This window comes from Manis javanica, chromosome 6 (genome assembly GCF_040802235.1).
Source record: "Manis javanica isolate MJ-LG chromosome 6, MJ_LKY, whole genome shotgun sequence".
In the NCBI taxonomy this organism is placed as follows: Eukaryota; Metazoa; Chordata; class Mammalia; order Pholidota; family Manidae; genus Manis; species Manis javanica.
In genome coordinates this window covers 128459599-128482061 of record NC_133161.1, presented here as the reverse complement: position 1 = coordinate 128482061, position 22463 = coordinate 128459599, and the positions used below count along the sequence as shown (strand labels likewise).

Genomic DNA, 22463 nt, shown 5'->3' with positions numbered 1-22463 from the left:
AGATCCAAAGAAACAAATAGGCTTAAAATGAAAAAATGGAAAAATATGCACTGTGCAAATAGTAACCAAAATAGAGCAGGTGTGGCTGTACTAACATCAGACAAAATAGACTTTAGGTAAAAAACTGCTACAAGAGACAAAGAAAGACATTATGCATTGATTGAAAGGGTCAGTTTGTCAAGGATTATAATAGTTATAAATATATCTATATACCAAACAACACAGTCCTGTTCACAAACAATTCAACTGAGTAAATGTTAAAGATTTTAGTGGCGTTATTCAATATTTAATGAATGGGGCAGCATCCAATTTAGTAGATAGAATGAAGCTTCAAGCAGCTGTACAAAATAAAAAAGGAATATTGCAGGAACAAGGAAATTATACTAGAAAAAAAAGATTGGGTATTGCAAGATTACTTTCTTTTAAGGGATAGCAGGGGTCTAACTAGGCAGATTACTTAACTAATGGTGATTAGGTGATTCCTCATTGATTGGTTTAAGATGCTATTTCTGGTAGAACTGAAATGATAAGTTAATCCTTGGTTTGGTGACATGGGGTTTACTTAAAGTAAGTGACTCCATTTTGGGCTTGTCTTTTTTTTAACACCTCCAAACTATATGAAGGAGAAATTGACAGAATTGAACAGATATAGACTATTCTATAATACTATATGAAGAACACAATATACCACTTTCAATAATGGATAGAACATCCAAGCAGAAGATCAATAATGCAATAGAGGTTTTAAGCCACACTGAAAGTAACTAGCCCTAACAAACATAAACCATTCTGTCCAACAAAAGCAAATATGCATTCTTACTCAGTGCACAAGGAACAGTATCCAGGGTAGACCATATTTTAGGCCACAAAACAAATCTAAGGGAACTTAAAAATATTGAAGTCATACAAAATATTTTATTTAGCTACGATGAAATAAAGCTAAAAATCAGTAACAGAAGAGAAACAGAAAAATTCACAAATATGTGACTTAAACAATACATTAGCACAAATTAACACATTTTTAACCAAAGGGCCAAAAGGAATTATAAGAGAAATTAGAAAATTCTTAGAAATGAATGCAAACACAACACTCCAAAACTTATAGGATGTACTCAAGGCAGTGTTCAGAGAGAGAAGCAGGGTGGCAAAAATTTACATGAAAAATACAAAGACCTCAAGTCAATAATCTATCTTTATATACATATATGAACTAGAAAAAGTAGCGCAAACTAAAATCAAAACTACCAGAAGTAAACAAATAAAGATTAGAGAAGAAAAATGAAGCAAAGAATAGAAAAAAACCCAGAGAGAATTAATAAACCCAAATACTGTTTTTTTTAAAAAATCGATAAAATTGACATACTTTAGGTAGACTGACAAAGTGTAGACATTACCAAGAAAGTGAAGAGACAATCTACAGAATTGGTGAAAATATTTTTGAATCATATATTGAATAGATGATTAGCATCCAGAACATATAAAGAACTCTTACAGCTCAAGAAGAAAAGGCAAACAACTTAATTAAAAAATGGGTAAAGACTTGAGTAGACATTTCCCCAAAGAAGATGAAGATATACAAATGGTCAATAAACATATGAAATAGTGCTCACCATCATTATTTATTAGGAGAATGCAGATCAAAACCACAATGAGAAACCACTTCACTCTCACTATCATGGCAATAATAATAACAGTATAATAGAAAAGTGTTGCCCAGGATGCCTAGAATGTGGAACAGTTGTACAGTGCTGGTGGGAATGTAAACTGGTACAGCCACAATAGGTTTTTGTGGTTTCTCAAAAAGGCATACATATAATCACCATATAATACCACTAGCTTTAACACCTAGAATAATTGAAATCAGGGACTCAAACAAATATTTGTATACCAATGTTCATGGCAGAATTATTCACAATAGCTAAAAGGTGGAAATAATTCCAGCATCCATCAATAGAGAATGGATAACATGTAATGGATTGCCATTCACCCATGCTACAACGTAGATAAACCCTGACTATCATTCTGTGGGGTAAATGAAAGTTTTCAATCAGATTTCCCACCTGTCCTTGATAGTGATATGCGTATAAGGGCCTGTTTGCACATAATGCAATGTTCACTATAGCAGAGCCACTGGTCCTTCACGGGATTGCCGCTCTGGGGTACCGGGTGTAGAGCAGCAGCCATTCTCTCCTCCCCTCCATTCCTGCTATGTAATTGGTCAGGTGCGTGCTAGTCACCAGGGACCTGCCCATGGAGTTGCGCCTGGGGAAGGTGTGCGTGGAGGGGAGTGGTGTGGTTGTGGAGGTGGATTGCGCTGTGGCTGGAGAAAGAGAGCCGGGGAGCAGAGCTGAGCGAGAGGAGGCCGAGGGTGCTGGGATAGAGGGAGCCGAGTGGCTGGGGGTCGGAGAGGAGGGCAGAGCGGGAGAGAGACTGAGCCACGAGAAATCAACCTTTAATCCCCAGCAGACCCTACCCCTGCCTGTCCTCGGTTCCACGGGATTCATAGGGAACCCCCTTCCTCCCGGAGCCACACTAAGTGAAATGAGTTATACACAAAATAACAAACGTTGTATGATTCCACTTGTATGAAATACCTAGAATAGGCAAATTCATAGAGACAGAGTAGAAAAGAAGATACAGTGGCAGACAGAAGGAGGAAGGGGAGTTATCATGTAATGGGTATGGTTTGGGATAATGAAAACATCTTGGAAATGGTGGTAATAGTTGTATGACATTGTAAAGGTAATTAGTGCCAGTGGTTTATGCACTGAAAGTTATTAAAATGCCAAATTCTATATATAAACAAATTTGAGGAATGTGGTCTATGGATCTGGAAGAAAATGTCAGAAAAGATAAGGTTACCGAGAACTCAGTTATAAAATAAAAATAATCACAAAGAAGACTTGGGAATATCTTCCATTTCAAGGATGAGGTGTGCAAGGGCTTGGAAGAATTGTTGGCAGAAAAATCAACAGCCAAGGACATTCAGAGGAAAGGACAACAGAGTGTGTCAACTTGTTAAAGCTGTTATTAGACAATAGTAGATGTGTGCTGGAATATTCAGCATCCTCTACAGGCTAAACTGAGGCAATATTAGTGTTTTCCTTTGACCTGAAACTGAGTGTCCTCTCTGCTCCTCTGCTTTCTGAGGCATGAGCACCACGACTTCTCAGGTCACCAGAATGTCCCAAAAACTATTCCCAGGGTTAACACAGAATATGATCTGATCTTAGTTTCTATAGATACATATGAAAATATGATTTGATGGATAGAATCATTTTGGGGTTGTGGAATAAAGTCTAAAAAAAAGTTCAGCTTGCTTAAATTATCCCAGTGGGAATTTCCAAACTCACAGAGATACTGCAATACAGTTCTGCAAATTACAGTATCTCCTAGGTAAGGCTGTTTGGAAATCATACAGGAACCATGTATTGTCTTTGTTTTCATTTCCCTGGAGAAGGTAATAAATGTGCTATTGAGGAGAGATAAAGAATAGTTGCCAACATAAATGCTGAAGATATCAGTTTCTTCTCTTGAATATCAAAATAAAACTGGGAAAAGACTCTTGAATTTGCTTTTGAAAAAGTTGGACACCTTACCTTAGAGAACAGGTGAATTCCATCTTCAGGATTCTTCAGAATTGTTTGCAGTGTGAGATTTATTAATACATAGTCATTGAATTTATTCATTGATTGTAAGTAAGGTAGTTGTGAATCATTGCATGTACCTTAGATTTAAGCTAAATATCTGGTGAATTGGTAACATTAAATTTTACTTTAACAACCCACAATTAACCACTGTCCTTAGATTAATAAGAAACATAGTTTTAGGATATATTATTAAAGTATCAGTTTAATGATTATTTGTGCTTGACTAAACTTATTGAAAAATTTTAGCCATAATTTATATACAATTTACTGTTGAAACTATTGCTCCATATACCTGATGAACAGGTATAGAATGGCTCATATGGTTGTATATTTTTAATATAATCTATATATGATAACTTATACTTTCTGCATCAATTAAATAAAATAATTTAAAACATGGCAGTAATATTTTTTTCATCATTTGAGAAAAGTTCAGGGGAAAGAAAACAAAGTGCGTGGTTTGTGTCAGTGAAGGACAGAAAATCTGGAAAGGAAAACTGAAGAAATACAGAGTGTGTCAAATGACTCCATTCTACTTGTCTTAATGGGTCAATTTGTAGTATGTGTTTCTGATTTCCATATTTAAACATTACCTATTCTATTATTCTATTTAAGCATCACCTATTCTATTCTGTTACAATAGTATATTAATGGTGATTATTTGAATATTCCTACAGATGGGTGGAAGGGTAGAGAATAAAATCCTTTTTTTTTTCTGTACATTTTGTGGACCACCTAAGGAGGAGACCACCAGGGTTTTAGGGAAAATGACCCAAGTTTTAACAAATAAGACTGCACTTAAGGATATAGTCTCCATCATAAGCCAATAGATGAAGAAATGGGGAAGGTTACAGGGATGGGATTTATGAAACCACCAAATGATGCTGACAAACAGGAGACTGGTAGAAATCAGGAGGACCGCTCTGAATGGTGATCTCTCCCTCTCTCTGTCATTCTAAAGTAAATTTGATTGTAAACCTTCTGTATTTTTATCTGTCTCCAATACATGACAAAACAATAATGATATATAATTAAAATGAACTTGCTTTTCATTCTTTCAAAAATTAAAAATGAATGTAGGCATTTATTTGGCAAATATATACTGATTACTTATAATGATCAAAATATAGTGTGGGGCTATGGGGTTTGTGGGGGGCACTTGGTGAAGGGGGGATCCTAGTAAGCAAAATGTTCTTCATGTAATTGTAGATTAATGATAACAAAAGAAAAAAAAGAAAAAATACATAGTGTGGAGCTATAAAGAAGAAATAAATGGAATTAATATTTTAATACATGATGAGGCCAGATGTCATCAAATTGATAAAATTATGAATGTATTGTCCTATTATTCATTGTTTATTTACTCAGCCACAGTCTTACTATGGAAGAACCAGAAAAATTAGAATTTTCTTACAAAATACAAATATCAGTGAAGCTTAGGTGATTTCAGGCTTTTGCCCTTCTAGCGCAATACCTCACACATAGTAAAGAGTAATTAATCATTCTTTCCCTATATCAACAAGCGATGAGTTTTATTTTCCTTACTTGAGAGATAAAAAAGTGAGGTTCAGAAAGGTGATGTAATTTGTCCAAAAACCAGACACCCAAGATTCAACATAAGTCTGAAATGCATAAAATTTTGCTTTGTTCTGTTTTGTTTAGTTCTTCCCAGTAGACACTGGCTTCTTTAGGATAGTTAGGCACTGGCCCTAACACTTCAAGATTTTCTTGGAGAGACATTAAAGCATTTAACAATCTGACAAAAATAGATAATCATATGAAATCAAGTAGTTCTAATTACCAAAAACTGAGAAAGTTGTAGTATACATTGTGTGGTGGGCTCTACTAATCGTGCTATCGGGAAAGAGTAGTTGAAAGGACAGTGATAGGATTGAATAAGGGCTGACTGGGAATGGCAAAGTCCAGTTCTCTGGCAGCACAGTCTTTAGCAACCAAGGGAAGAATACTTAGATTTAAACTATAGACTCTGGAGATGTCCTTGTACCTGGATTGCATAAAGGGAAGATGTTTAGGGAGTTTAAAATAGTAGGTTATGAGGGATACAAGCAAGAGGAGAGGGAGCCTGGAGGGTCTGCCTCTTCCTGGGAGGAAGGCCACTTTGCTGAGATTGTGCAATTGGATCAGCTGACCTTAAAGGAGATAAGGGACAATAATTGTAGTTTATTCTAATATGTTTGTGTAACTCTGGGGAAAATATGTTCCCAGTCTGGGGCAAATTACCTTTGAGGCCAAAACAGTCAAAGGAGAGATGAAGTGAGAGAAACCCGTTTACTGTTTACAAGCAGTCGTCCACTTCCACCCGCCTGTGTCTCTCGTGACCCGGCTGCAGAAAAGGAACCTCAGCCAACCTCTCTGGTCCAGATATGCCCTCGCTCCCCCGTGTAATCACCTGTTGCTATGGAGATGGACTAAGGCCGGGCGAGAGATTCTGGAAGTATGTGATTTTACCCACAGTTTGGGAGAAAGGTAACCAGCCACCAACACCCAGCTGCTGACTCCTCTTAATTCAAGTCAGAATCACGGACAGGTCAGGCCCAAAAGAGGTCCTTAAAGACCTGGTTTAACTCCCACAGTTTACTTTTGGTTAAACTGAAACTCATAAAAGGGAGGCAGAATATTAAAAATCATTGAGTTAACACATGCTTTATGAAGGTGATTTTTTTATAGTCTAGTATTCTGAAGGGTATCTATTGATAAGGTGATATTATCTGTCTTAAATATATGAAAATATGAAATTATTCTTGTAGGTATAAAGGAGCCATACCTTCTTAGCTTTCTATAGAAATACTTGAAAATAGAGGAAATCATACTTTCTAGTGATTCAGGGACATAGATTGTAGTTTTTGAGTCAGACACAGTGTAGATTTTATGTTTTAAAAGGTAAATGAAATCATAGGTCTTTTTCACAACTATATTTCCATCTTTCTAATAAACTGGATTGGGTACATTTATGTGTCTACTCTTTTTAAAAGAATTTTGTGTTTTGTTTGAAATACTGAAGTATTTGTAAAACAAAATAATCTTCATTAAAAAATATCTTTGTTTATTTTCCTGGTAATTCCTAATTATACCATTAATTTTCCACTTTTGGACTGAAAACACACTTAACAAATGACATTTGTACTGTATTTTTCAAATATGATTTGATCTAATAGCTGATAGAGATTCTCACAAAGCTCTGTGGATGAGATCAAGCAGAATTTATACTATCAGTGATGGAACAGAGGTTGAGAAAACTTAGTTACTATCAGTTCATGCAACGAGTTAAACATGAAGTAAAGACTAGACTATAATTAAAGTTTTAACTTATAGTTCTTTTCAATAAATCACAGGAATTTAATTTTGGGGATGCGAGAGCACTGAATTCTTTTAAATCATTGCAAATAATTTTAAAATCCTAAAATTCAATAGTTAATTGAATGAGAAGGCTTATTTGATGACTATGAATATCCCCTCTTCATTTTTCAGTAGAAAGGATACCAAACTGTCATTTCACAGTGATTGATGTTAACTCAGCACAGGGAAGACAATTGCATATCAATGATACTTTAATTTAAAAAAAGAATTTATGGGGAGGCGGAGCCAAGATGGCAGCGTGAGTAGCGCAGTGGAAATCTCCTCTCAAAAACACATAGAGCTATGAAAATATAACAAAGAAAAATCTTCCTAAAATAGAGACCACAGGACACAGGACAACATCAAGACCACATCCACACCTGCAAGAACCCAGCGCCTTGTGAAGGGGAGTGCTTTTTGGAAGTCTTAAAGGGGCAGGACAGGTCACTTGGACCAGAGGCAGGGAATCTGGGGATCTCTGGGCACTCTAACCCCCTGGGCAACAGGGAGCACAGAGGCCCCTTATGGAGATAAATAGCCTCCCAGCCGCTCCCCCTCCAACGGGGCTCCACCATTTTGGAGGAACAGCCCCAGCCAGGCCACGCCCACAGCAACAGCAGAGATAAACCCCATAGCAACCGGGCAGGAAGCAGAAGCCCTGTCTGCACACAGCTGCCCAGCACAAGCCACTAGAGGTCGCTATTCTCCCAGGTGAGGAAGGCGACAAACCAACAAGAAGGGAAGCTCTTCCAGCTGTCACTTGTACCAGCTCTGCACACTATCTCTATCACCATGAAAAGACAAAACTACAGGCAGACAAAGATCACAGAGACAACACCTGAGAAGGAGACAGACCTAACCAGTCCTCCTGAAAAAGAATTCAAAATAAAAATCATGAACATGATGACAGAGATGCAGAGAAAAATGCAAGAGCAATGGGATGAGATGCAGAGAAAAATGCAAGAGCAGTGGGAGGAAGTCCAGAGGGAGATCACAGATGTCAGGAAGGAGATGACAGAAGTGAAACAATACCTGGAAAGGTTTATAAGCAGAATGGATAAGATGCAAGAGGCCATTGAAGGAATAGAAGCCAGAGAACAGGAACGTATGGAAGCTGACATAGAGAGAGATAAAAGGATCTCCAAGAATGAAACAACACTAAGAGAACTATGTGACCAAGCCAAAAGGAATAATATTCGTATTATAGGGATACCAGAAGAAGAAGAAAGAGGAAAAGGGATAGAAAGTCTCTTTGAAGAAATAATTGCTGAAAACTTCCCCAAACTTGGGGAGGAAATAATTGAACAGACCATGGAATTACACAGAACCCCCAACAGAAAAGATCCAAGGAGAACAACACCAAGACACATAGTAATTAAAATGGCAAGGATCAAGGACAAGGAAAGAGTTTTAAAGGCAGCTAGAGAGAAAAAGGTCACCTATAAAGGAAAACCCATCAGGCTAACATCAGACTTCTCGACAGAAACACTACAGGCCAGAAGAGAATGGCATGATATATTTAGTGCAATGAAACAGAAGGGCCTTGAACCAAGGATACTGTATCCAGCACGACTATCATTTAAATATGATGGCGGGATTAAACAATTCCCAAACAAGAAAAAGCTGAGGGGATTTGCTTCCCACAAAGCACCTCTACAGGGCATCTTACAGGGACTGCTCTAAATGGGAGCACCCCTAAAAAGAGCACAGAACAAAACACACAACATATGAAGAATGGAGGAGGAGGAATAAGAAAGGAGAGAAGAAAAGAATCTCCAGACAGTGTATATAACAGCTCAATAAGCAAGCTAAGTTAGGCAGTAAGATACTAAAGAAGGTAACCTTGAACCTTTGGTAACAAAGAATCTAAAGCCTGCAATGGCAATAAGTACATATCTCTCAATAGTCACTCTAAATGTAAATGGACTTAATGCACTAATCAAAAGACACAGAGTAATAGAATGGATAAAAAAGCAAGACCCATCTATATGCTGCTTACAAGAAACTCACCTTAAACCCAAAGATAAGCATAGACTAAAAGTCAAGGGATGGAAAAACATATTTCAGGCAAACAACAGTGAGAAGAAAGCAGGGGTTGCAGTACTAATATCAGACAAAATAGACTTCAAAACAAAGAAAGTAACAAGAGATAAAGAAGGACACTACATAATAATAAAGGGCTCAGTCCCACAAGAGGATATAACCATTCTAAATATATATGCACCCAACACAGGAGCACCAGCATTTGTGAAGCAAATACTAACAAAACTAAAGAGGGAAATAGACTGCAATGCATTCATTTTAGGAGACTTCAACACACCACTCACACCGAAGGATAGATCCACCGGGCAGAAAATAAGTAAGGACAGAGGCACTGAACAACACCCTAGAAGAGATGGACCTAATAGACATCTATAGAACTCTACATTCAAAAGCACCAGGATATACTTTCTCCTCAAGTGCACATGGAACATTCTCCAGAATAGACCACATACTAGCTCACAAAAAGAGCCTCAGTAAACTCCAAAATATTGAAATTCTACCAACCAATTTTTCAGACAACAAAGGTATAAAAGTAGAAATAAATTCTACAAAGAAAATAAAAAGGCTCACAAACACATGGAGGCTTAACAACATGCTACTAAATAATCAATGGATCAATGAACAAATCAAAATAGAGACCAAGGAATATATAGAAACAAATGACAACAACACTAAGCCCCAACTTCTGTGGGACGCAGCGAAAGCAGTCTTAAGAGGAAAGTATATAGCAATCCAAGCACACTTGAAGAAGGAAGAACAATCCCAAATGAATAGTCTAACATCACAATTATCAAAACTGGAAAAAGAAGAACAAATGAGGCCTAAAGTCAGCAGAAGGAGGGACATAATAAAGATCAGAGAAGAAATAAACAAAATTGAGAATAATAAAACAATAGCAAAAATCAACGAAACCAAGAGCTGGTTCTTTGAGAAAATAAACAAAATAGATAAGCCTCTAGCCAAACTTATTAAGAGAAAAAGAGAATCAACACAAATCAACATAATCAGAAATGAGAATGGAAAAATCACGACAGACTCCACAGAAATACAAAGAATTATTAAAGACTACTATGAAAACCTATATGCCAACAAGCTGGAAAACCTAGAAGAAATGGATAACTTCCTAGAAAAATACAACCTCCCAAGACTGACCAAGGAAGAAACACAAAAGTTAAACAAACCAATTACGAGCAAAGAAATTGAAACGGTAATCAAAAAACTACCCAAGAACAAAACCCCGGGGCCGGACGGATTTACCTCGGAATTTTATCAGACACACAGAGAAGACATAATACCCATTCTCCTTAAACTGTTCCAAAAAATAGAAGAAGAGGGAATACTCCCAAACTCATTCTATGAAGCCAACATCACCCTAATACCAAAACCAGGCAAAGACCCCACCAAAAAAGAAAATTACAGACCAATATCCCTGATGAATGTAGATGCAAAAATACTCAATAAAATATTACCAAACAGAATTCAACAGTACATCAAAAGGATCATAGACCATGACCAAGTGGGATTCATCCCAGGGATGCGAGGATGGTACACATTCAAAAATCCATCATCATCCACCACATCAACAAAAAGAAAGACAAAAACCACATGATCATCTCCATAGATGCTGAACAAGCATTTGACAAAATTCAACATCCATTCATTATAAAAACTCTCATCAAAATGGTAATAGAAGGCAAGTACCTCAACATAATAAAGGCCATATATGATAAACCCACTGCCAGCATTATACTGAACAGCGAGAAGCTGAAAGCATTTCCTCTGAGATCGGGAACAAGACAGGGATGCCCACTCTTCCCACTGTTATTTAACATAGTACTGGAGGTCCTAGCCACGGCAATCAGACAAAACAAAGAAATACAAGGAATCAATATTGGTAAAGAAGAAGTTAAACTGTCACTATTTGCAGATGATATGATACTGTACATAAAAAACCCTAAAGACTCCACTCCAAAACTACTAGAACTGATATTGGAGTACAGCAAAGTTGCAGGATACAAAATTAACACACAAAAATCTGTAGCTTTCCGATACACTAACAATGAACCTATAGAAAGGGAAATCAGGAAAATAATTCCATTCACCATTGCATCAAAAAGAATAAAATACCTAGGAATAAACCTAACCAAAGAAGTGAAAGACTTATACTGTGAAAACTACAAGTCACTCTTAAGAGAAATTAAAGGGGACACTAATAAATGGAAACTCATCCCATGCTCATGGCTAGGAAGAGTTAATATCGTCAAAATGGCCATCCTGCCCAAAGCAATATACAGATTTGATGCAATCCCTCTCAAATTACCAGCAACATTCTTCAATGAATTGGAACAAATAATTCAAAAATTCATATGGAAACACCAAAGACCCCGAATAGCCAAAGCAATCCTGAAAAAGAAGAATAAAGCAGGGGGGATCTCACTCCCCAACTTCAAGCTCTACTACAAAGCCATAGTAACCAAGACAATTTGGTACTTGCAGAAGAACAGAGCCACAGACCAGTGGAACAGATTAGAGACTCCAGAAATTAACCCAAACATATATGGTCAATTAATATTTGATAAAGGAGCCATGGACATACAATGGCAAAATGACAGTCTCTTCAACAGATGGTGCTGGCAAAACTGGACAGCTACATGTAGGAGAATGAAACTGGACCATTGTCTCACCCCATATACAAAGGTAAACTCAAAATGGATCAAAGACCTGAATGTAAGTCATGAAACCATTAAACTCTTGGAAAAAAACATAGGCAAAAACCTCTTATACATAAACATGAGTGACCTCTTCTTGAACATATCTCCCCGGGCAAGGAAAACAACAGCAAAAATGAGCAAGTGGGACTACATTAAGCTGAAAAGCTTCTGTACAGCGAAAGACACCATCAATAGAACAAAAAGGAAAACTACAGTATGGGAGAATATATTTGAAAATGACAGATCCGATAAAGGCTTGACATCCAGAATATATAAAGAGCTCACACGCCTCAACAAACAAAAAACAAATAACCCAATTAAAAAATGGGCAGAGGAACTGAACAGACAGTTCTCTAAAAAAGAAATACAGATGGCCAAGAGACACATGAAAAGATGCTCCACATCGCTAATTATCAGAGAAATGCAAATTAAAACTACAATGAGGTATCACCTCACACCAGTAAGGATAGCTGCCATTCAAAAGACAAACAACAACAAATGTTGGCGAGGCTGTGGAGAAAGGGGAACCCTCCTACACTGCTGGTGGGAATGTAAATTAGTTCAACCATTGTGGAAAGCAGTAGGGAGGTTCATCAAAATGCTCAAAACAGACCTACCATTTGACCCAGGAATTCCACTCCTTGGAATTTCCCCCAAGAACGTAGCAATCAAGTTTCAGAAAGACAGATGCACACCTATGTTTATCGCAGCACTATTTAGAATAGCCAAGAATTGGAAGCAACCTAAATGTCCATCGGTAGATGAATGGATAAAGAAGATGTGGTACATATACACAATGGAATACTACTCAGCCATAAGAAGTGGAAAAATCCAACCATTTGCAGCAACATGGATGGAGCTGGAGAGTATTATGCTCAGTGAAATAAGCCAAGCAGAGAAAGAGAAATACCAAATGATTTCACTCATCTGAGGAGTATAGGAACAAAGGAAAAACTGAAGGAACAAAACAGCAGCAGAATTACAGAACCCAAAAATGGACTAACAGGTACCAAAGGGAAAGGAACTGGGGCGGATGGGTGGGCAGGGAGGGATAAGTGGGGGGAATAACAAGGGGGGTATTAAGATTAGCATGCATGGGGGGGAGGGAGAATGGGGAGGGTGAGCTGCACAACACAGAGAGGACAAGTAGTGACTCTACAACATTTTTCTAAGCTGATGGACAGTAACCGTAATGTGGTTGTTAGGGGGGACCTGATATAGGAGAGAGCATAGTAAACATAGTATTCTTCATGTAAGTATAGATTAAAAATTTAAAAAAAAAAAGAGAAAGAAAGAAAGAAAGAAAAGGGAGATTACTCCTTGATAGGATAAAACTATTGGTAAATCAAAGATCAACACATGCTTTAAATATCCTTAATGTTGATCACTTAAAGGGTGTCAGATGATCAGCTATGGAGGTACTCTTTTCTGATAATATTCCTTTCTCTTAATAAAAAAAAAAATAAAGCAGTTACTGTGTGCTGACCTCCAATGAGTTCTGCACAATGGTATAGAGGGCATGTCAAAGTGTGGGCAAAGGGTCTGTTTGTTTCTATGCAGAAGATCAAGGCCTAGCTTGGATACCCAGCAAATGAACTAAGATACGATATGAGGAGGAGCTTCCAGCATCAGCACTCTCTGGAGGACTTGTGCCAGGGGGATGATCATCAAAAAGCCTCTACAGGGATCCGAACGATGCTGCGGTTGTGGCTGCATCCACCCCACCGTTTCCTGGACTTGCCATAGGAATGAGGAGGGAGATGTCTAGGCTGGCATGTGCATACAGTGAGACAATGAATTTGACCGGATTTGTACTGTTGGAACTCGATCAGGAGCTGGGAGGGGTTCAAGGTGTAGCAATCCAAAATCTTATGACTATAGACTATCTACGGTTAAAAGAACATATGGGATGTGAACAGATCCCAGAAATGGGCTGCTTTAATTTGTCTGATTTCTCTCAGACTGTTCAAATACAGTTGAACAATATCCATCATATCATAGACAAATTTTCACAAATGCCCAGGGTGCCTAAATGGTTTTCTTGGCTTCACTGGAGATGGATGGTAGTTATAGATTTGCGTTGTTTATGTCATGGTATTCCTATTATGTTAATATGTGTGTGCAAATTAGTTAGTAGTTTAAAACCTATACATACTTAAGGTACTCTACAAGAAGATATGTCAAAGAAATAATCAATCCTCCCATGTTTCCTTCCATATGCTACATCTGTAGCTTTTCTTCTTTCTTCCTAATTACAACCCTTAAATAGAATTCGTGCCTCATATCAAATTTACCGAGTATCATAATTCCTCCAGGTGGTAAAGATACCTCGAGACAAGTGCTGGGCATAGAAGCCACAGGGCATAAACCTGCAAAGAAGTAAAAAGCTAACCTTTTCAAACAATATGGCTTCTCTCTCACTTACCAACTTTACATTTCCCTGTATGGCCCCGGAAGATGACTTGTTAGCCAGAGACGGGTAAGATTCCTCAAGGGAGGAACAACCTAAGACAGGCACAGTTGCAGGGGGGCCATCAGGTGAGAATTTGGGGATCAACAGAGGTGAGGCTCAGAACCTCACCCCTCCTGCTTTGAGAGAAATCTTCTGCATCCGTGGATGTCTTGCTGCCCTTGTCTAGCCTGGATTAATACTTAGTCCATAGGCACACACCTTATCATCTGATCATCTACATTTGCCCTCTTACAGCACTAAACTATGTTTTCTACCTTTATCTTGCATCTACCTACCACTTCAGCATTTTATTAAAAATAAAAATAATAATAATAATAAAGGGAGAAATGTGGGATCAACATATAAATCAAGTACAAATATCAAACGAATATTCATATTTGACCTGATTGTTTATAGGTCATAATGCGTGATCAAAACCGAAAGTTTCTGTGATGACTGCCCTTGTACTGTTCACCATGTAAGAATTTATTCACTATGTAAGAATTCGTTCACCATGTAAGAACTTGTTCGTTATGCTTCAGAAGATTGGAGACTGACGAGAATTAGACTTGAGATGGATTAATGATTGTACATTGAGCATTGACCCCCCTATCCTGAATTTTATTGTTGTTAACAACCATTTGATCAATAAATATGAGAGATGCCCTCTCAAAAAAAAAAAAAGAATTTATGGTGTGATATAGTGGAATGGTCAACAGCTTGTTTCTCAATAGTTCTTCCTTAGCCGATCGATGATGTTTGAAGTTCTACTTATAAAACAATGTATTTGTCAAAGATTTAATAGCTTTTACCAAAGAGAATATTAATAGTGTTAATTCTACATTGAGGAAGAGGAGGAAGTAAAAGTGATGAGAATGAAAGAGAGTTAATATAATGGGAATGAAAGAAAAGAAATGAAAGATACAGAGACAGTAATGTGGAAACTGAAAGGAACATACATTTTAAGTATGACTGATTATCAAAGAGTTGAACAATTTGTGTACATTGATAAGATAAAAGCTGGTTTATGCAAGTGGGTAAGGTATTATGTGAGACTCTAAGATCCAGGCAAAACCTACTATTATTATCCTCAAATGCCTTGATGAGTGTCAAATATGTTTGAGATGATAATCTTTTGAAAATTACAGATAACCAGATTTCTTTTATTATTCTTTTGGTTGACTATAAAATGTAATCCAGTTGTAAATTAAGTATATTGATAAATTAAGTAGAACATAAATATAGCTGATTATGGCTAAGTTTAAATGTTTTATGGTTTCAAATACATATGTTGATTTTCTATTTATTACCTTTCTATATAGGACACATGGCAGATAATTTCTCACATATAACGTTATCCACATACTATAGTTCATGCATTTGCACTTTTTGTATTTTCACTCAGTGTTTCATTTCTGTGTATATTTTCTCAATAATAAACAGTGAGAACAGCAAAGAGATATCTGATATTTTTTGATTTCCTAAAAATACCATTTCTGTAGTTCCATAGAGGTATAATACCACTTATGTTCAGTAATACATGTTAATAGAATGGTTACATAAATATACTGCATTTTACAATATTAGTCTTCATCTCAGGTACCTAAAATGTTTAGCAGTAATATTTTCAAGAAAATGATAAAAAGACAAGCAGGAAAGCCTTCCTAAATAAAAATTCAATTTCTACCTTATATAACATTTGAACCCTTTTCACTATAATGTGCCTCATACCAAGGAATGATAAGCATCACCATATTTAAATATATATATAACAAAAATTCACAATGTTTATAATTTCAGGTAGCTACAAACTGCTCTGGATCATGGGAAATAAGAATAACATCACAGAATTTATTCTTTTAGGACTTTCTCAGAAAAGGGAGATAGAAATTCTCTGTTTTTACTGTTTCTATTTTGTTAAATAGCAATTTTCATTGGAAATTTGCTTGTCATGATTTCAATCACCTGTAGTCAACTTATTAACCAGCCTGTGTATTTCTTCCTCACTTACCTCTCACTCTCAGACCTTTGCTACACTTCTACTGTGACCCCAAAATTAATCATTGACTTGCTGGCAGAAAAGAAGACCCTTCCCTACAATGGCTGCATGACATAACTCTTTACCATGCACTTCTTTGGGGGCATAGAGGTCTTCATCCTCACAGGGATGGCCTATGACCGCTACGTGGCCATCTGCAAGCCCCTGCACTACACAGTCATCATGAGCAGGCAGAGGTGTTATGTCCTGATTGCCACTTCCTGTGCTGGAGGATTCCTCCATTCCTTTGGTCAGTTTATTCTTGCCATCTTTTTACCCTACTGTGGCCCCAATGAGATAGACCACTACTTCTGTGATGTGTATCCTTTGCTGAAACTAGCCTGCATGGACACAAGGAGAATCGGTCTCCTGGTCATTGCCAATTCGGGTGTGATGGGTCTGGTGACTTTTGTGGTCTTTCTGGTATCCTATGCTGTGATCCTGCATACAGTCAGGTCCTACTCTGCAGAGAATCGCCGCAAAACTCTTTCTACGTGCAGTTCCCACATCATTGTGGTGGTCCTTTTTTTTTGCTCCTTTACTCTATTTATGTTAGACCAGCCATTACTCTCCCAGAAGACAAAGTGTTTGCTCTTTTCTACACCATCACTGCTCCCATGATCAACCCTCTGATTTACACACTCAGGAACATGGAGATGAAGAATGCCATGAAGACACTGTGGTGCCATGTACCAAAGTAAGGAAGTAAACAGAAAGACATCACTGATTTTCACTACAGAGCTTGTGGAATATATGATTTTTCTATCCCAAAACTTTAAAAATGCATGATGCTATATCTCTTGTAACTAGCTATTAGGACTAGCTAACTAGCTAATTAAGACAGAGGAGGAACTCAAAGTTCAATAGAAATTCTACTGATACGAAATATTTGCCTATGAATTTGTTTTCAGGCTGCTCTAAAAAGACATATTCAATAAAGATGGGTTAGTATCATTGAGGTTTCCTGAAACAGATAGAGATGTAGAGAGAAAAATAACATAGTGTTGTGATTCAGTTTAAAATACCTACCAAACAAAACTTAAAATATCATGTTCTAGAAATTCTTAAAAGATACCCTAACATGCCTTCCTAGTTGTTCTTTGTCTAATTCTTGATAGTTATCCCAAGACTGCTGAGTAAGGGGTGCACAGTGTACATGTCAGAGAACAACATTAGAGCAGGAAGGTGAAAGATCACCCTCTGGTGTACAATAAGCAGGGGCTTGTGTCAGGTAGCTAGGCAGACAGGAGCAGGTCCCACCCTGTCCTGGATGAGGTCCTCCCCCATCCATCTACTCCCTTGTAACCAGATGACAGAATACACCCAAACCCCTCATATTTGTGGTTCAGTCTCCTGCCTTATCACGGTCAAATAGGGTGTAAGAAGCCAAGTGGGGCTTCCAGACCATCATCACAGGTTGACTGCAAGGACACTAAGACCTAGAAGGTGACAAGCTACCTCAGGGTTCATTATCATTCTACCATAATTACAATAAGTTTACATTGTGATTTTCCCCCTCTGCAACCCAGTGGGTTTCACTTAGGTACTTAAGGGTAAGCACCTGCCCAATAGAAAACAGGTGATATAACCTAGAGCTGTCAATCAACATGTCGATTAAATGATGTAACATGCAGGGAGGAACTTCCCACCATTTAAAAAACCAACCCTAACCCTAATCCTAATCCTAAACCTACCCTAACCCTAACCCCAACAGCAGGGCTGCTTCTGGTTTCCAGACAGCTGCTCTGTCCCCTTCTCAGGGGTGTACTTTTGGTTCACTTAATAAACTCCTGCCACTCAAGATTGTTGTGTGTCTTGACTGAATTCCTTCCTTCAAAAAGACATAGACAAGGACCAAAGAAACACAATGCGCTCAAATGGTACCATTTGGTAAGAAGACCAGCAACGCCATGGAATTTGCCTCTGTTTAAAAGAGCTTTATCCTCCAGCTCCAGACTTGCATTGTTGAAAAATAAAACTTCTCATCTGATCTTCTCTAGAACTTCACTTAACATCACTTCATTGATTCTCCTGTCTTTCTAGGCATCAGCAATTTTTTTTGTCTACAGCTGGATCATCGATAACAGTATAAAACTGTGGTGAAAAATAATGTAATTCTTTGCAATTTGGTGAGTATCTTTACTAGTTCTTCCATTCCGACTATCTGCCTTTCACTGTCTTTGACCAGGATATTTTACAATGCTATGGATACAGAAATTAACTCACAGAACACGTAGCAATGCGCAGAACGCCTGGTCAAAGGAATACAAACGGTGCCCTAAGAATCTACTGGCCTGAGGCCTGCGGATGTCGTGCTAGTTTTCATCTGCTTACTAATTCACTTCAGCCCTCCTTAACACACTGCACGTGTGTGGGACATTTTGTTCTTGTCTGGCTTCTGCATTAAATACTAAGTAAGATAAAATCTTTGATGTGTTCATTATTTGTATGAAAATAACAATTATATCTTCCTTTAAAATTTTTGTTTAACAAAATGTTGCTCTGGGAGGAGGCGTTTCCCTGCCCAGGGCAATTTCCTTATGAGTCTGATGAAACCACACAAAGGAAAAGGCAATGAGTTGGAGCTTAAAAGGGGTCTTGTTCTCACTGCTGTATGTCTCAGTTCTCTTGTCCACCCAGGCTCCCCTCCACGAGCATCTGTCCTCTCCTCGTACTCCCAGCAGGACTCCCTTCTCATTCTCCAGGTGCTGTGCCCCCGTGCTCAGGCTCCAAGGCTCCCACGCACCCCCCGGGGCCCTCCACTTCCCCTGCCCCCACACCAGGAGGGACTCCACGGGCAGGTCTCTGGTGGCTAATGGGCACCTGACCAATCATACGCCAGGACCTGAGGGGAGGAGAGAATGGGTGGTTCCTCTGCTCCCCTCCCCTCACTGGTACTCCCAGTGACTGACCAGCTGCTCTGTCCCCAGTAAACACCTCACTGATGTGCAAACAGGCTCTTATACAGTGGGTGCTATTAGGGCCAGGGGGGAGTCATAGTCAGAAATCTCCATTTACCCCACACAAAATAAACTGTTACTTCTTTCATTTAATTCTCAGGGAATTCTTTCCTGGTCAACCTAGATATAATTTCCACACATATTCACATTCACACCCAATTCTTTTTATCCCTTTTTATTGCTTTATTTTATCCTTAGACTTATAGTATCTAACCTATTACACATCTGATGTATTTACCTTATTTAGTGACTGTCTCAATTGAAATATAAGCTCAATAAAGGCAGGGATATCTGTGTTTTTTCACTTTTTAGAATAATGGCTGGCTATAATAATAAGTATTTGTTGAATGAGTAAATGCTGAATAAATGTATTGAGAAAAATCCCTAATGACAGAGAATATAACCTAAAGAGTGGGGCAGGGCATACTGATAGTACTATGTATGTATTATATAAATAAATATACAACATTTATATATTACAAATACACGTTCTTTATATATAATACATTCTCTTTATATATTCAGAAAGTATTACATTATTTATATGTATTCATAAATATTTCTAGGTTTCAGAATCTCTTCCAAAAAATTAATTGCCCATTCCAAAATCAGTTCCTTATTAAGCTAATACCTGAGAAAGCAGAGAATCCCTTCAGGATTCTAATTTTGCATATGAGTTCAGATGTTGCCAGAGGTCTACCTAAATCTCTTTCCTTTTCATTATTCTCAGAACCCTGAGATTATTTGTACTGGCAATTTCTAGATTAGCACCTATCACAGCTGTCACCAATGAAACCGAACTGGGAATCCACTGTGTAATTCTGGGAAAGTTTTGCTTCCTGTTAAGTATTTTTCTTTCTTTTTCCTCTTCTTTCTTCTTTCCTGAAACATGGACATGCAAGTATAAATATAGCAGCCGTTTTGTAACCTTAAGGGCAAATGCTTCATGAAAAACATGGTAGAGCAAGGGTCTAGACAGATCGTGGGTCTACAACTGTATCAGCAACTGTATCACTCATTCAATTTAATAATAGTTTTAAATCCTACCGATGTTCTCATAAACTCTGCTTTTATGGACTTAATATTACATTAAAAAATTATTTGCTTAAGTTCTTAAATATTTTCTACTAAGTATAATTGAGGGCAATCCCAACTAATACACACATGTTTTTTTTTCCCCTGGGCACTTATTCTTCTGCATAAATATTAGGATTATTTCATTAAAAGTGAAAACAAGAAAATATCTTAGACTTTTAATTAAAAATTAAATTATATTTATATGTTAATTCAGGAAATTGTTATTTTTATGACATCTGCTCATCTAAAACTTGGTATATGATTCCGTCAGTGTTTACTTAATGGCTTTAATTAAGGTCATATAGTTTTATCCATTTTGACCTGACTCTCTTTTATTAAAATTTATTTGTAAGTAACTTACTGCTTTGTTACTATTATACACAGAACCTTTTATAGCCTATTCTAATTTTTGTCCTAGATTATATGCAATCTACTTTTCTTATGTATACATATATTAATTCTAGCTACCTTAACAATTTTCTTATTATTTCTAGATATTTTACCATTTTTTAAAGATTTTATAGGATCACAACCTAACCCATTTCACAGATGGATAAAGTCTCATAGAAGTAATGCCTTTCTCGTTTAATTATTAACAAAATATTAGCCTCTAAAATATTGGCTTCACCAAACCACTGTAGATATTGGTTGATTTTTAAAAAGTTATGGCTGTCCTTCCACCGTGTAAGGACACAGCAAGAAGATGGCCATCCTGAACCAGGAAGTAGAGCCCTCATTAGACATGGACTCTGTTGAAAACTTGATCTTGGACTTCCTTCCTCCATGACCAGCAACCCCAGCAGAGCAATGTGATGAGAACCAGATGGAAAAGATATAACTACATGAGTGGTGGGTTCACTCTGTAGAAAAAGAATGAAAAAATAAGGACTTCTCCCATATAGAGCACAAGAGACCATTTCTCTGCTTCCCTTTTTAAAAATTAGTCTTCTTGGAGAATGAATGGCAGGATACTTACTATGATAGGCTGAGTAGTGGTCTCTCCAAAATATATCTATGACTTAATCTCTGGAACCTGTTAAAGTTAACTCATATGGCAAAACGTGACTTTGTAGACATGATTAAATTAACCATATTTAGATGGGGGTCGATTATCTGGTGGGCCCTAAATGTAATCACAACTCTCCTGCCTGAAAAAAGCGAAGCTGAAGATTCGACACAGAGAAAAAGTCATGTGAAGCAAAGGGAAGCAGAGACGAGAGAGAAGATGCTACATCGATGTATTTGAAAAGAGAAGAAGAGATCATGAGTCAGAAGATACTGCTCTGAAGGTTGGAACAACAGGAAACACACTATCTTCCAGAGCCTCCAGAGAAAGCACAGCCCTGAGAAAATCCAGGTTTTGGCCCAGTGAAACTGACTTTGACCTACAGGAACTGTAAGAGAGTCTAAGTTGGCATTGTGATTTGCAACAAAGCCAATGTCAAACCTAGAGGCACACACAAAAACGCTGGAGAATGTGGTGAAAGGCAATTTGGATGAGATTTGAGATGTAGGTTAAGTGGTAAACCAGGAGGCTGACAGGACAGAACTGGAAAATGAGTCAGCTGAGAGGAACCCTCCTGGAATCAAAACAAGTATCAAACACTGACATCAGATACAATTCTTTTCAAAACCCATGATTTGATTGGAATGGTTTACAGAGCAGTTTATGCTTCAGAACACTGTTGAAATCAACTCAGCAACAGGCAGTCATTGGGGATGCTAGCCATCTGAGTGCAATTAAGGGAAGAGAAGAGAGCTCTATGAAAATCACTGCCATCCTATGATGGCTGTGGGCCTGAGCAAGCCTGCGGGAAAGAAAATGACCTCACTGAAATGATCCAGACAGTGATTGAACAAATTAAAAAGCAAATAACAATAGCAAGCAGTTTTGTGTTTCAGTGGATACCATGAAGAAATGGCAAAGACAATCTAGAGACTGGAAGGATATATTTGCAAATCATGAATCTAAAAAAGGATATGTATCTAGAATGTATAAAAACTCTTACAATTCAATAATAAAAAGTCAAATAATCCAAAACAAAAAAGTTATGGATGACATTAACTGTTTCTAGGCTCAAAGTTTAGTATTGTCTTTATATTAGATGGATTAATTACTTGTGGAGAATATAAATATAAATAAAAATTCACCAGGAAAATTTTCCACTGACTAGG

At 37.6% G+C, this 22463-nt stretch overlaps 1 pseudogene; it reads left to right on the top strand.

Moving 5' to 3' along the window:
- Positions 1 to 16036: 16036 nt before the first annotated feature.
- LOC140850286 (olfactory receptor 4P4-like) lies at positions 16037 to 16952 on the top strand (annotated as a pseudogene).
- The last annotated feature ends 5511 nt before the right edge of the window (positions 16953 to 22463 follow it).